Here is a 15,062-nt window from a genome sequence, read left to right as displayed (position 1 = left end):
TTTACCGCAATTAGGAAAAGATTTTGAAAATCTGGAATAAATCCACCGCATATATCGGATGGAAATCGACCCCCCCTACAATCCTGCTTATCCGATGATAATGGGCATATCTGAGAAGAAAAACGTTAAGCTGCTGCCCGGTGCTCCCATCGGGATTGACCATATGAAAGGACTCCGAATCTGAAGACCCAACAACTCGTTCATAAGTTGTTCTCATATACATGAGCTCGCCTTCATCTCCCTTAGTCACAGTGGGCAAAACTCCAGCCCCAACCGATATGGACTGCATCATCTTCAATACGGCTTGGTCGTTCTCTGTAACATTGTGTTTTATGGCAAAACCCACCTTGCGCCCATTGCAATACATGGTCCATACAGGAACAGAAAACAAAGACCCATCGTGGGTGCTATCCTTGTCACACTTCAGAGCACGAATTCTACACTGTCTTCCATGACGAAAAAGCCCTTTTACTCTGCGGCAATTTGTATATTGGCACTGAGGAGAGCAACGCAGAAAAGCATGTGCCAAGAGGTGTCTGGCAATCATCATTGATTGTCAAAGGATTCGCTCCATGAGAAAGAAACATTTTCACAGTTTTGTCAAGTCCGAGACCGGTTATAATGGTTGTTTAGACTTCGGTTTTTCAGCATTTCCAAACATAAAAAACACGCACTAAACCGAAAATGGCGGAAGCATACAACAACAAGATCTCCATGCAATGCTCTGTTTTGTAGCTTCCGACCAGGAGCTAAGATTTTAAGTAGAGATGCCTCGCCCTTATTGCTGGGGCGAACAAAACCTTCATCTAGACTGTACTTGGTGGCATGGAAAGTGCCAATTCGAAGATCGCCATTTGCACTTCCCTCTTCAATTGCATTTGCTGAGAGATGTTCTTTATAAATAAAGTCTTTGTGAGAGGTTGCCCCAGATTGTTCATCAATTACTGTATCTTCACTATATATTGTCATGTCGATATTTGACTGAGTCAAGGAGCTACACAACTCAGAAACAGAAGCATCATGACTCCAGAAACGATTGAAATATTCAACAGCATTCAACACCTCCTTTAGAAGATTCGTTTAATAAAAGCCAGGTATAGATAGAATGCTCATCATCGTAATAGAAGTTTTGACGCCTTTTATCCAGAAATAGCAGCCTTAAACGCCTCCAATTTCGAACGATAGGAAAATCCCTTGTTCTTCATCAATTGTAAAATATATTTTGCCTCTATAATCTTCCCCGCAGATTGATAGCCATCCTATAAATGTGCTCATCGGGTTCTATATAATCCTGCAGCTTTTCGAACAAGAGAATCCCTTCATGTGTGTGACCATTGTCACGGTATATCTTCAGCATTGTGCGGTGACAAGCCAAGTCACCCTTAAGTTCTGCCTTCTCTATCTCCATGTATAACCTGGAAGCATCCTCAACCAAGCCAGCCTTTCCAAATGCAAAAACCAAATGACTAAAATGGACAAGTCCTGGGGCCAGCCCTTGTCGATGCATTCTCTTGAGGAGGTCTTCTGCTTCTTGAAATCTTTGACAGTTTGTGTAAGCACAAATTAGTGAAAGGTAAGTACAGGAATCTGGAGAATGACCTGCATCCTGCATTTCAATGAAAACTTCCTCTGCTCTGGTATGCTACCCTGACCTGGCATATGCATTGAGAAGGGTATTGTATGATATCTTCCCAGGTTTTATACCCTCCAATATAGATACAAAAATTGACATTCTACGTCCCTTTTTCCGCATACAATTGGCAAAGTCAGCCAACTTTGGATGGCAAGGAACATCAGGTGGTAGAATTCCCTAAGGCTTACAAAAAATCAATGGGATAGGATACCAGTTTTTTTGGGTGGACTTGATTCCCTCCGAAAGAACGAAGACTGCGCAGTGCTAATTGAAAATAAGCACTCTTGAAACCATCACCCCAATCACCTGCCTTTTCCCGTATACTGACATGATAGTAAATTAAGTTTGCTAGTACCAGAGATATAATTGTAAACGTCCAGGATATGAGGAACATTGTCTCTAAACATAGAAGAGCACCCGCTAGAGAGAAGCTTCAATGGTGGAACTTCCATCGAGGTCGCCAGCTCGGAGCATCTAATAAATCAAGTGGAAAGCATGAAAGATTGACCCTTCCATAACACAGGAGGAAAAACATAGTGATCACAGGTGAAATAACATCCAGACTTCCAATGATAACACAAGCAGAACAAATTAGTGATGTGAAAAGAGTTGCTTGATGTGGTTCCCCACCATCAGGAATCTTAAAATAGTTTAGTATGGGTAGTATATCATCATTGGCAATTGCAGCAAGGATCCAATTGCAGCAAAGAGCCTAGGAGCTCCTGTAAGGCTTTGTAAAGCTGCTCCAAGTGTAGACAGAATGACTCCAAATTGCACAACAGTGGGATCTGGACATGCAACTGTTGCAGTCAACAACCTGTTAGTGAGAAGTTCTTTCCTGGTGGCAACAACTCCAAACATAAAAACAGAAACCAAATAAAGAATGGTCGTAGATCCTATAGCTGCCAATGTGCCAACTGGTATAGACCTCTGGGTATCTTTTAAAGATGCTGAACGGTTTGAACCTGCCATAATGCCTGTCACTGCTAAAAAAAAACAAAAGCCCAAGTAAAGCCTCCATGTTCCAGTAAATGATGCCATCTGGAGCAGGAATTCCGGCCCAATTGGTATGCTGGTATTCAGGACCCCAATTTCTTTTAAAAGTGCTCAATCTTAAGCCAGTGATCTCAGAAGAAAGATTGCGATGAGAAACTGAAAGGATGCCAATGAAAATTAGAAACACCGACAACAAAACGGGCACTAAGAATGCTGGAGCAACTCTGTTGATTATTTTTACCCCACCAAACACAACAAGGCATAGAACCACAGTGACAAGAACTCCATAGACTTGAAGATCATGTAAATTCGGACTGCTTAAAACCTCAATCTGTGGACTAGGTCCTGACGGGGATAGAGCATCTATCATTGTTGCACTGTCAAGATGGTGCTGACTTGCCGCCAGATGAAAAGCTGAAGAACAAATTAGATAATCTAAAGCAACATATTTAATGATTTCTTCTTTTTGAAGAAGAATCAATTGCTGACATGAGACGGAGTCTAACACAACCTATGATCGAAGACGATGTATATTTTGAAACACTACTTCTATGCTATGATATATCACTATGACCGGCTATCTTGTTGTTATAGACATTTTTGTGCCTTACAGCATTGAGCATGAAATGTCCATAATCTAAGGGATCCAAAGTCCCTAAACATGTTGTTCCTACCCCTAGAGGAACAAGGCAAACTAACCACAGCAATTCACAGAAGTTCTCCACCTGAAAACACTCAAAAACAAGCCAATTCTGGATCATGTCAACTGCTCCACTGAGCATCTGCGCTGAATGTCAACTGCTCCACTGTCTACCTGCGTTGAATGTCAATTCCAACAAAGGCTACCTGCGCTGAGCGAGTTTGGACATGTGGCAGAGTCATTCCTCAAGGTGTCAATGCCCAGGAAGCTTCCAAAATGACACTTGCATCAAGGAATTCGACTGGTGATGAGTAAGAGGTTCCAAATCTCCAAGTGGAAGCAAGAACCTCCAAGTGGACTCAAGAACTGAGAGAGGGAGAGGACACTAGTCAGATCTCAAGCTGACTCATCCTCTCTCCAAACATCTATATATGGATCTCTTCTCCATGAGATCTAGAGGCTGGAATTTTGTTATTGCAAAGAATTGTTGTTGGTTTGTGGCTGGAGACATTGGGTGCTTAATGATTTGAAGGGAGCTGAAGAAGGAATTCCATTCTGCTGGGAAGGAGATGCTGGATTGGAGCCCTATGGGTTGTATCTCTTCCTGAACCCTGTTACTTATCAATAAAGCTATCTTGATTCTTTCCTATATGTTGGTGTATTTTGTATGATTGCATTAGTGTATTTGATTTACTTCTAATCCTAAATCATTTATGAATATGTATATTTGCCTTTGTGTTCTGTTCTTCTCTTTCGCAAGTAGCTGTTCTCTTGTCACAAGTAGTTGTTCTCTTGTGATCTCGTGGGATTCAAGTAGTTGTTCTCTTGAGCAAGCGAGGAGACAAGTAGCTGTGGACACACAAAGAGAAGAGGATCTAGTTTGAGGGACAACCGGAAGATAACGGTAAGTCTACCGATCTCCCCTCTTTCCCATTTCATAAAGGAAGAAATCATAATAGCTGTATTCGTTTGTTGCTAAGGCGCTGTCACACCTTAGGTGGATAGGATCGTCCTGCATAGGCATTTTTCCCCACAACAAATTGGCGACTCCGCTGGGGAAGAACTTGTTTATTCATTTCATTTGTGTTTCCGTCATTTGTTTAATTCATAGACTTGACAGCAACTCTCGAACTGCATCTTTCCCGGATGCAAAGTAGAAAGTTGTTGCTTTGATCCAGTTGCTGGACTTGTCTATGATCTAAACTAGATCCACAAATGATTTGATGATCCTTGTGATAGTCTTTAGTACCCTCTCAAAGCATCCCTCTGTTTATACCTTGCTTGTGTTTCTTATTTGGCCTGAAACAGTTGATTTTTGAGCATTTTGTGACCCAGAAACCAAGGGAAACGAGAGTTTCTCTTTCAGCGCAGGCACTGTGAAGGCAGTCTGCATTTCAACGCAGGTCCCGTGAAGGCTACCTGCGCTGAATGTCAACTGAACAGTGTTAGACTTGCGCTGATCCAGTGTGGCTTTGTGCAGCTGGGGTTATTTGTTGTTTATTGCCCTGTTTTGATCTCTGTTTTTTGTAGCCTTTAACCAGCATAGGTACCAGTCTGATAACTCCTTTTCTTTGCTTAGATTCCGCCTCTCTTTTGTACAAAAAGACTGTGAATGTTTTAATGTGTTTGTGGCGTCATTTACAGTTTTGCTTTGCATGAGTAAAGTAGTCATCCTGTAGCCTTTGATTCAGATCTAATTGATAGTGATCTTAGAAGAGAGTTCATTGGTTGTTTTCAGATTGATTATAGATTTACTTTTGCTTATTGGTTTGAATTTGTCTCTTTCAAAGTGTCAAAACAAGTCTTTATTTCGAAAATCGCAAAGTGATTGTAATCTCTTCTACCCTTGTTGATTTCGAAGAAAGTGAACTTGTTTGTATTGATCATTTTAAAAGCAAATTCAAAGTTGTGCAAAAAGCTTTCTTTGTAGGCATTTATACTAAGAAAGTGGAAAACAAACACTTGCATTGTGCATTTTGCATTTGATAGTTTGCATGTTGGATTTAGGGAAAGTGCATTAGAGTGTGCTGATTGCTCTTTGAGAAAAGATAGTGTTATTCTTTTCCCTTAGTAGCTAGGATTTTCAAAGTTGAAAGATAATAAAGCTTGCTTATCATCTTAGACTGCATTTAGGAATTTGTATCATACATCTCGTGGTGAACCTTGAAAGGAAAACTTTAAAAAGATCAACCTAAAATAAACTGAATGAACCTAACAATGCTTTGTAACATAACGCACAACATAGAGGTCTAGGCTAGAGACGTGTTCCGGCGTCGTTAAGCCTAGTGACTGTCGATCTCGTGGAAGGTGGGTGATTCCTCCTGAGGGACGATAGCGCTAGTACGGATTGTGCTCCCACGTACCGTCGCGTATATATTGGGAGACCCCTATAGGCATATATCTTTTATCCTTAGGAAGCCATGTCGGCCGCCCTACTGATCGCAATGCAGTGAACACAACATTCACGAAGATCGACCGCCCATACCCTAAAAAGTATTCTGCGGTTTTGCGAAAAGTTTGGCACACCCTCTGCCTAGAACTCCAGAGCAGTTTCTTTTGGCCTTTTTCAGACTCTATAACAGAAAAAGTCCATCCGAGCATTTGTCACTTCGGGCTCGTTAAAACATCGAAGGAGACTAGAGTCATCTTTAGCTTTTTCTCGACTCTTTAAAAGTGAAAAAGCAAGTTGTGTCTAAAGCGTCTAATAAAATTCATTCAATTCGGAAACACCAATTTCCCCTTTTTTGTATTTTGGTTGATCGAGTAATCCGCAATCGTGGAAGAAAGTCAATTGAAACCCCGTCGTTCGTGGAGGCTTACGAGTCAACCGTCTTTGTCTCCAGAATCGAAAACAGTACGGACAAAGCGAACTCGTTTAACCGGTTCAAAATCTCCCATCAAAGTTAGAACAAGTGTTCCAACTACATCTGAGATTTGGTTACTCCAAACATTTCTGGAAACCCTGCCTCTATAGAAGAAGTTCAACAGCCACAGAGGGACAATAATACTGATCCTAGTCTGGGGGCAAATACTTGCTTTACTGAACCAGTTCCATCTGTAACCGATCCAGAGAGTTTTGTTCCTCAAACTACTGTCGCTGTCGAAACAACCCCTTCTTTGGCACCAGAAATATTTTACGGACCTGACGGTCTTCCTCTTCCACCTGGTTTGATTACGATAGAGGAAATTGTAGAGGATCCGCAAGCAAGTACTCCAACCCATTTTGGAGTCGGGGTCACTCTATTTCCTTCATCAGAAGTTAATCCACCACAAGTGGAAGTTCCTGTAGAATCGCTAGGCAATCTATTGGATAGACTTAAAATGTCTGAACAACCGTCAACATCTAGGACTGTGTCAAACGACACAGTGACAGCAGAAGCCCCTGCTGTCACTCCGACAATGTTTGTCGACATACCATCTGTCCCGACTATCTCGCAACAGCTAGAAGGAGTCCACCAAGGGACTATTTCGACAGTGTGGTTTGTTCCAGTTTGTTCATCCGGAATAATATCTGGCAACTCTTATGTTGAGACTCGCTAGATTGATCCATTTGGAGGTCAATTTGGGCAATCCAGTCCCCAAGGACAATCAATCCCCTTGAGTTCCGAATTGCTACCGTATGGGGGGCAGTATGCCTTTTCATTACCCCCCCCCCCCCGGGAGGGTATCCATACGGGAGTTCACAACAGTATTCAGGTTATACTGGAATTACATCAAGTGGTTGGGTACCTATGCTACCTCAACAACCAAGGGTTGTATATTCTATGCAACAGTGTGTACCTATGACGAATATCCCAACCACACCGACTATTGTAACAGTGTCACAAGTTCAAGCGATGCCTGTTGCATGTCAACCTCAGATTTCTCAGGTTGTAATGCAACAGCCCCTTGACCATGGGTCACAACCACAATCGCCAACTGGTGGGGCGACATAGGTCCAAACGGGTAAAATTACCCCACACCTTGGTCCAACGGTTAGCATAGCGCAACAGAACATGGCTTCACAACCATGGCTAGTGCAATACCAACAACCACAATTCCAGCAAGTGTACCAAGGTTCTGAGCAGCAGATCTTTGCGAACAGTGGACAACCGTATATTCAAAACGGTCAAAACCAACCGCTTTACAGTGGTCAAGTCCACCAACCGTATCAGTCGTACCAACATCAATTACATTATGTTGGTATGCAAAGGCCCACTGCTCAAGCGATTCCATCATACCCTGGTTATGCTTCACCTAACCTGAATCAACAGTTACCATTCGTGGCAACTTTAGAGTTACCCGATTTACACCGGTTAACCAACGATCCAATTGCTTACGCCCCTTAGTGGCCAGCGATTCCTCACAAACTTCCATCTAACATTCCTAAGTTCAATGGAAATCCAGGTGAAGACCCATCGAATCACGTGATGACTTTTCACCTGTGGTGTTCATCGAACACCCTAAATGATGATTCGATAAGGCTTCGCCTTTTCCAGAGGACGTTAACGGGTCCAGTGGCAAAATGGTATATTGAATTACCTAGAGCCTCGTTCGACAATTTTAGTTCCCTAGCCACAACTTTCTTAACCCATTTTCAATTACCGATAAGGTATGAAATATTAACAACTGCCACTCATATATCTGATCATATACATGAGTGGCGTCGTCGTCGTAGGATGGTGAAAACATACGTTCCCGATCAGCTTTTAGCTGAATGGTTTATAAAGTCGTTACTTCCTGCTATAACGGAAGATGTGGCGAAGGGAGGAGTCGTAACAGAGGAGCAAGTTATTGCTCGTGCACAATATCTAGACTTAGTTTATACTCAGTCTGGCACGCTCTACGACAAAATACCCGACGCCCCTAGACCGGAATTTTCAATTCCTCCTCCTCCTAAATCCAATAGTGACTCTCATGCCGGTGATGGCGTGATTGGCACGGCAAACACGAAATCGATAAGGGCTTCGTCTAAGAAAGCCCGTAAGAATTCGGATCAAAATGCAAAAGAAGAAATTCTTGCTTCGGAAGTAAATGCCGTATCAGCAAATAAAGGCAAAGAAACCAATCAACCAGGAAGCAAGAAGAAGCAAAACAAAGGGAAGAATAAGAAACAGGGTGAGTCATCTCCTGGAAAGACTTCTTCAAACCCTCCTGGGAAAGGGAAACAAATTTATCCATGTCAAATATGTGATGAGGAGGATCATTACACAAGGAATTGTCCATTTAAAGCTGAGTTGAAAAGGTTCTTTAAAAGTTCGCAAACCTCAGCTGTGTTAACTGATCCATTTCCCAACCCAGGTCAAAATCTGGTTGATAGTGGAAATGCTTCCCCGTCGCAAGTGCTTATGTTGTCGGTTTCAAAACAGCAGAATGATGCTTTGATTTTGACAAGGAACAAAGATTACGGAAATCCGCATCTGTCGAACGACAAAGGTAAAGATCAACCAAGTAGTTCGACAACGACTTCGACAGAAGTTGTACCGCCCATCATTCCTGAATTAACAATAAAACCGCCAAAGGGAGTAGTACACAAGTCGACATTTAATCCTCGCGCCAGGGCGGTGCAGCATTATAACATAGTGGAAGATTTGGCCCAATCGCCATCCGCTATGTCGACTCTTGAAGTATTACAAAATTGCCCATCCCAACGGCAGGCTTTGTTATCGGCTATTGGTGGGGTTGATCCTAAGGATTCCAATCTTGTATCCTTTGATCACAAAGGATACGATCATCAGTTACCAGCTCAACTAGCTTTCCTTATTCAAGTGAAAGCCCTCAACAAAACTGTTCACAGAACAATTATTGATGAGGGAGCATCTACATGTATTATGTCGATGAGTTGCTGGAAAACTTTAGGATATCCAACCTTGTCGCGATCTTCGACGACATTAAAAGCTTTCGACGGAAGGACTTATACCCCGTACGGTATCCTTAATAACTTGAAGGTTGAACTGGGAGGAAAAACAGTGGAAATTGATGTTGAGGTCATTGATGGGAATCTTGACTACAACATCCTACTGGGTAGACCATGGATCTATGCCATGGCAGCTGTTGTGTCGACTTATTTTAGGAAGATCGCATTCCCATTTGAAGGAGGGATTACGGTCGTCGACCAACAGAACTTCCTCCCTAATGGTTCACGAGTTACAGGAAGCATTCCCATGATCCATGAGAGCAACCATTCGCTTCAAGATATCGGAGTAGGTCTACTAAAAGACCCCACAATGATGGGAACTTTCGCGCTTCCACCTCCTATATACATAGGAAATATAGCGTTAGTAGCAACCTGCAACATGATATCTTCCATGAAGGTCGCAAAAGACAATGTTGACATGGATCATGCAATGGTTTTGCCCCCAAGCCCTATAGAAATATTGTAGCAATCAATGTTTCGAGCATGGGAGGCGAACCCAAATCAACGCTCGTCAAGCGTTTGGGTAGATAGGTCTAGAGAATATGGTACCCCATTAGATCCTTGGTCGAAAGTACATGGGACTGATGAAGGAATTCTACAATCAATGTTGATTGAGGGGGAACCGTGGAATGATTACCACCATCGTTCCCTTCTTCCAGAATATGAAGAAGATACTCAACATGACCTTTATCACCCTTCAGTTTTTGAATTACTATCAAATACTGTAAATACGGTGGATTCCGAGCGAAACTTATCCAATATTGAAGAGACTATAGCCATAAATATCTCGACTAAAACAAATGTTGTAGAGAATATTTATGTCGGCAAAGGTTTTTCCCCTTCAGAACTGGAAATATATAACGCTCTTTTTCGCGAATTCAGAGATGTCTTTACTTGGTCATATGATGAAATGCCAGGAATAGACTCGAGTATCGTTGAACATGAAATTAAAATGTATCCTGATGTCAAACCAATAAGACAACGTCTTCGGCAGGTGCACCCCAAGAAAGCCGCTGCCATTAAAGCAGAAGTTGAAAAGCTCCTCCATGCTGGTTTCATCTACCCGGTTCCCCTAACCGATTGGGTATCGAATATTGTCCCTGTTATGAAGAAACAAGGGACAATAAGAGTGTGTGTCGATTATAGGGATGTAAACCAAGCTTGTCCAAAGGACAACTACCCTACACCCTTCATCGACCAGATAATTGATGAATGTGCCGGATGTGAAATCTTTTCATTTATGGATGGATTTTCCGGGTATAATCAAATAAATATCCGCCCACAGGACCAGTCAAAGACTGCATTTATTTGTCCGTGGGGCACATTCGCTTATCGAAAATTACCCTTTGGTTTAAAGAACACAGGGGCAACGTTTCAAAGGGCAATGAATTATGCCTTCCATGACATCAAGAACATCGTTCAACCTTATCTCGACGACCTTCCGTCTCATTCGCGAAAGCGGACTGATCATCCGCAGCATTTAAGAGCGATATTTCTACGTTGCCGACACTACAAGATAAGACTCAATCCGCACAAATGTGTGTTTTGCGTCAGTTCTAGTCGTTTACTTGGCTTTTTAGTCTCTAAGGATGGGATTCGTCTCGACCCTTGCAAGGTTCAGGCAATCATTAATTTGCCTCCACCTTCAAATTTGCTTCAGATTCAGAAACTCCAAGGGAAAGCAAACTTTCTGAGGAGGTTCATTCCAAATTACGCAGAACTTGCTAAAGGTTACACTCGTCTTTTGAAAAAGGATGTACCTTTTGTCTGGGATCAGGTGGCGCAAGCTTCCTTTGATGCTCTGAAAGATTCTCTAGTAAGAGCATCATTAATGTATGCCCCAGACTATCAAAGAGATTTTAACCTGTATCTGGCTGCAGCGGATACAACCATTTCGATGGTTTTAGTTCAAGAAGTCGATGGAGTTGAAAATCCTATATATTATTTAAGTAAAAACTTAAATGATACAGAAAGTAAATATTCTTATGTTGAAAAACTAGCGCTTGCAGCTGTTCAAGCGATTCAAAGATTTCGACATTATGTCCTCTTTCGGAAAACTACCATTTTATCAGATTGCAACCCCATGACTTATATACTGTCGCGACAGTTGCTGGGGGGCAAATATTCAAAATGGATAGAGATCCTTCAAGAGTTTGATCTGGAATTTGTAAAATCCAAATCAAAGAAAGCTCTAGTTTTCACAGAATTATTATGCGACCTCCCATCGTTGTCCAACGATGAAACATCCGAAGAATCAATCGTGGACGAGAATTTGTTTCTGATATCTACAAGCGATGAGTGGTATGGAGATATTATAGTTTATCTCCAAACCCAAAATTTTAGGCCTAACACCTCTCACTCTGAACAGAAACGTATATGATACCAAGCCAAAGACTACATGATCGTCGGTGATACGCTTTACCGTCGTGGTATCGATACAGTTCTGAAAGGTGCCTTACCCATGAGGAGGCCGAAAAAGCCCTGAATGAGTGTCATTCAGGCGCGTGTGGGGGGCATCAATCTGGATATGCAACAGCAAAAAAAATCTTACGAGCAGGATACTTCTGGCCAACCATGTTCAAAGATTGCATAATCGCAGTCAGAAGTTGCCATGCTTGTCAAATTTTTGGTAGCAAAACCAGAAGACTGCCCGCACCTTTACAGCCAATAGTTGTTGTTGGGCCTTTCGCCAAATGGGGCATCGATTTCATGCAATGTAACCCCACCTCGACCGGGGGGCATGGGTATATTATAGTCGCTGTTGACTATTTTACCAAATGGGCCGAGGCGATGCCTACATTGGATAACACTGGTGAAACAGCTGCCCTTTTCTTTTTCAATCATGTAGTCGCCAGGTTCGGCGTACCACAAGATATAGTTACAGATCATGGATCGCATTTTCGCAATCACATGATGGTCGAATTAGCTGCCAAGCTAGGGCTATCTCACGACAGCTCTACCCCGTATTATCCGCAAGCCAACGGACAAGTTGAAGCAATCAACAAGGTCCTGAAGCGTATGTTGCAAAGGATGATCGGGGTTCATAAAAGAAGGTGGCACCTAATCCTGTACTCATCCTTGTGGGCTTACCGAACGTCAGTAAAGAACACGACCGGATTCACACCTTTCCAACTGGTGTATGGCCTGGAAGCAGTCTTGCCAATCCAGTGCGAAATTTCGTCGCTTAAACTCGCAATTGACCTCCTCCCCGGAACTTCGGAAGAAGAGGCTCGTTTCTTGGAATTAATCCAATTGGATGAAACCCGTCGTGACGCCGCTTTGGCTAACGAAGCCCATAAGAAACGAGTCAAGGCGCAGTTCGACAAAAATGTCAAACCCCGTATCTTCTCAGAAGGTGATTTGGTCTTGCTTTATGACCAAGAATCCGATAAATTGGGAGCAGGTAAATTTAATTCCTTATGGATGGGCGCCCATATTGTTAAAAGGGTGTTAGCAAAAGGAGCCTACGAGTTAATGGATTATGACGGAATTCCACTGGCGCAACCCTGTAACGGGTTGTACCTCAAGCGTTACTATGCTTAAATAGTAACCTGTATGCTTTTGTTGTATTTTGTTTTCACTAAAGTGTTTGTTTTGGTTGATTAATCCACCTTTTTACATTTATTGCAGATGTCAAACCTTCTGGAGACATGTGTTGGATATGCCGACGGAGCGAGTCGTAGTTCGCGGAACCTATCCTCCGCAGCCTGGGCCATTTTTGATCCAAGCGGCAAGTTAGTAAGTTTCAGAGGTGTGTGTATTGGGCAATCAACGAATAACATCGCTGAGTATAGCGCGTTGATAGAACTACTCTCTGATGCCATCACCCATGGTATACGCCGACTAATTGTCAGGCTAGACTCACAACTCGTGATACTGCAACTCAATGGTATATATTCCGTTCGCAATCCAGCTATTTATCGCATGTTCCTAAGGGTTAAGATTTTGGAAAGACAATTTGATTCAATTCAATACCAGCATATTTCCAGAAACTTAAACACATTAACCGACTCATTAGCAAATTATGTGTTAGATAGACATTTGCGACATTTATAAAAAGAGACACATCATCAATGATTGTACATATGGATCATATAACTCAACCAGAATAAAACTCGAAAATCAAAATATATATAAGTTGTTTATCGTTCATACATAATGTTCTGTAACCAAGACAAAATCGGTCATATGACCCAAAAACTCAAAAATGCTAGGGGGCACCCTAGCCTAGTGGTGCTCATGATAGCACGTCACGGCCTGTGCAATCATGCGCAAGAGACGAGTCCATCGTCTAGGCACACCAGTAGTATGTCGCTGCAACTGTAAAGGTAACTCATCAATCCTCACATCGGGATGCCGAGAGTAAGACTCTCAACCTGCTCCTGCACAGCTGTAAGAGTCTCTGCCACATCAAGGTCGCGGAGAATAACCCTCCCAGCAGTCTCCCCCGCTGGGGCAGCAACTGGCGCTTTCGGGCGAGCTGCTGGACGAACAGGACCAACATCTACATGCACACGTGAGTTTGATTAAAGTCTTGATAGAATAAAGCACAAGGACATTATAAATAAGAACAGTAAATGGTAATATGGTCGAAGATTTTACCAATAGCTCCCCACTGTTCGCCATCCGGTAACACCAAATCCGGATCACCTCGGAAATCCATGCCAACATATGGGTACTCGGAATAGACCATCTCCTGGCGCTCGAACCACCTGAAGAAGGTATCAGTGAAAGTAATCTGAGATTGACCAGCATGCCTAGACATGTGATCAACCCATCTCTGCATGCGTGGCTCGGTAGGAGAAGGCAAGTCGAGTGCGATATACTGAGGCTGCATCAGTGGTATTTTCTCCAAGGCAAAGGCAGTCAGAATAGAACCATACCCAAAGTTCTTCAGCTTCCCGTCCTTTACCTTGGTCAATTGACTTTTCATCTGAGCAAGTACTGCATCACACCAGTTGAATACTTTCGGTTGGAGACACTCCAAGGCGTGCTGCACATAAGATCTGTTGGCAACATGTAGAGATGCGCTACCGGCCATCCTACCAATATTATACAGAATGGACCTGAGAGACCTGTCAGTGATCTCACGGATAACAACCTTGCCATCTCTGCTCGGCTGGGAACCTTCCCTGCAATACTGGCGGACATAATCTCTCACGGAGTCATTCCCCCGGGCCGAACCTGACAAAGAAATGGGGCTACCCTGCCTTGACAACCCAGTCAAGAAGTAAATGTCCACTATGGTCAAGGGGATGGATTTTGCCCTAATCTGGAATACTTGGTTAATAGGGTCCCAAGCATCAAGCATATACTGCAGTAAAGAGATTTGTGCTCTCATACTAGAGATACGGAAGAACTTCAGCAGGCCACAGTTCCGCAGCGCGTTCACCGTGACAGGGTCATGGAGGGCAATCATGTCCTCCTCTTCATGTTCTCGTTCTCGCCATGTGAGGGACATTTTGCTCAAATATCCCTGCAAAACAAACAAGAGGAAGAGTAAGTTCCTGGATTTGATGAAAAACTGGCAAAATTTCATCAAAAACTGTGCATAGAATTGCTTTTCTGAGATCAACGCAGTTGGCAAGTGTCCTACCTGCGTTGAAGGTCAAACTGCCTTAAGGCAGCTTGACATTCAGCGCAGGTTTCGAATGGACTGCCTGCGCTGATGGCAGAGCGCCCTAGCAAAACCCCAGGGGCTCATGGGAACAGGAAAACAGGCACAGAATTGGAAAAGGAAACCATGAAAAGAAAGAGCTAGGGTTTAGCTCCTACCTGGTCCAGACGGCGCTGAAAATCATCCGCAGAATCTCCCGGAATCAGCTGGTGAAAATCAAGGGGGAAGAGGCACCTCCAGAGCTCCAACAAACCAAGTTCAAATGAAACGGTAAAATGAG

The 15,062-nt window shown here is 43.0% G+C and overlaps 1 pseudogene; it reads right to left on the bottom strand.

Annotated features, from left to right (window-relative positions):
- Positions 1-1,228: 1,228 nt before the first annotated feature.
- LOC149262964 (cation-chloride cotransporter 1 pseudogene) overlaps positions 1,229-15,062 on the bottom strand; it is a 47,711-nt pseudogene continuing 33,877 nt past the window's right edge.

Source organism: Pinus tabuliformis, chromosome 6, assembly GCF_031772625.1.
Source record: "Pinus tabuliformis cultivar Carrire ecotype Pingquan chromosome 6, CPIR1, whole genome shotgun sequence".
Taxonomy (NCBI): Eukaryota; Viridiplantae; Streptophyta; class Pinopsida; order Pinales; family Pinaceae; genus Pinus; species Pinus tabuliformis.
The sequence above is the reverse complement of the archived record's forward strand: the minus strand, read 5'-3'. Positions and strand labels throughout refer to the sequence as shown.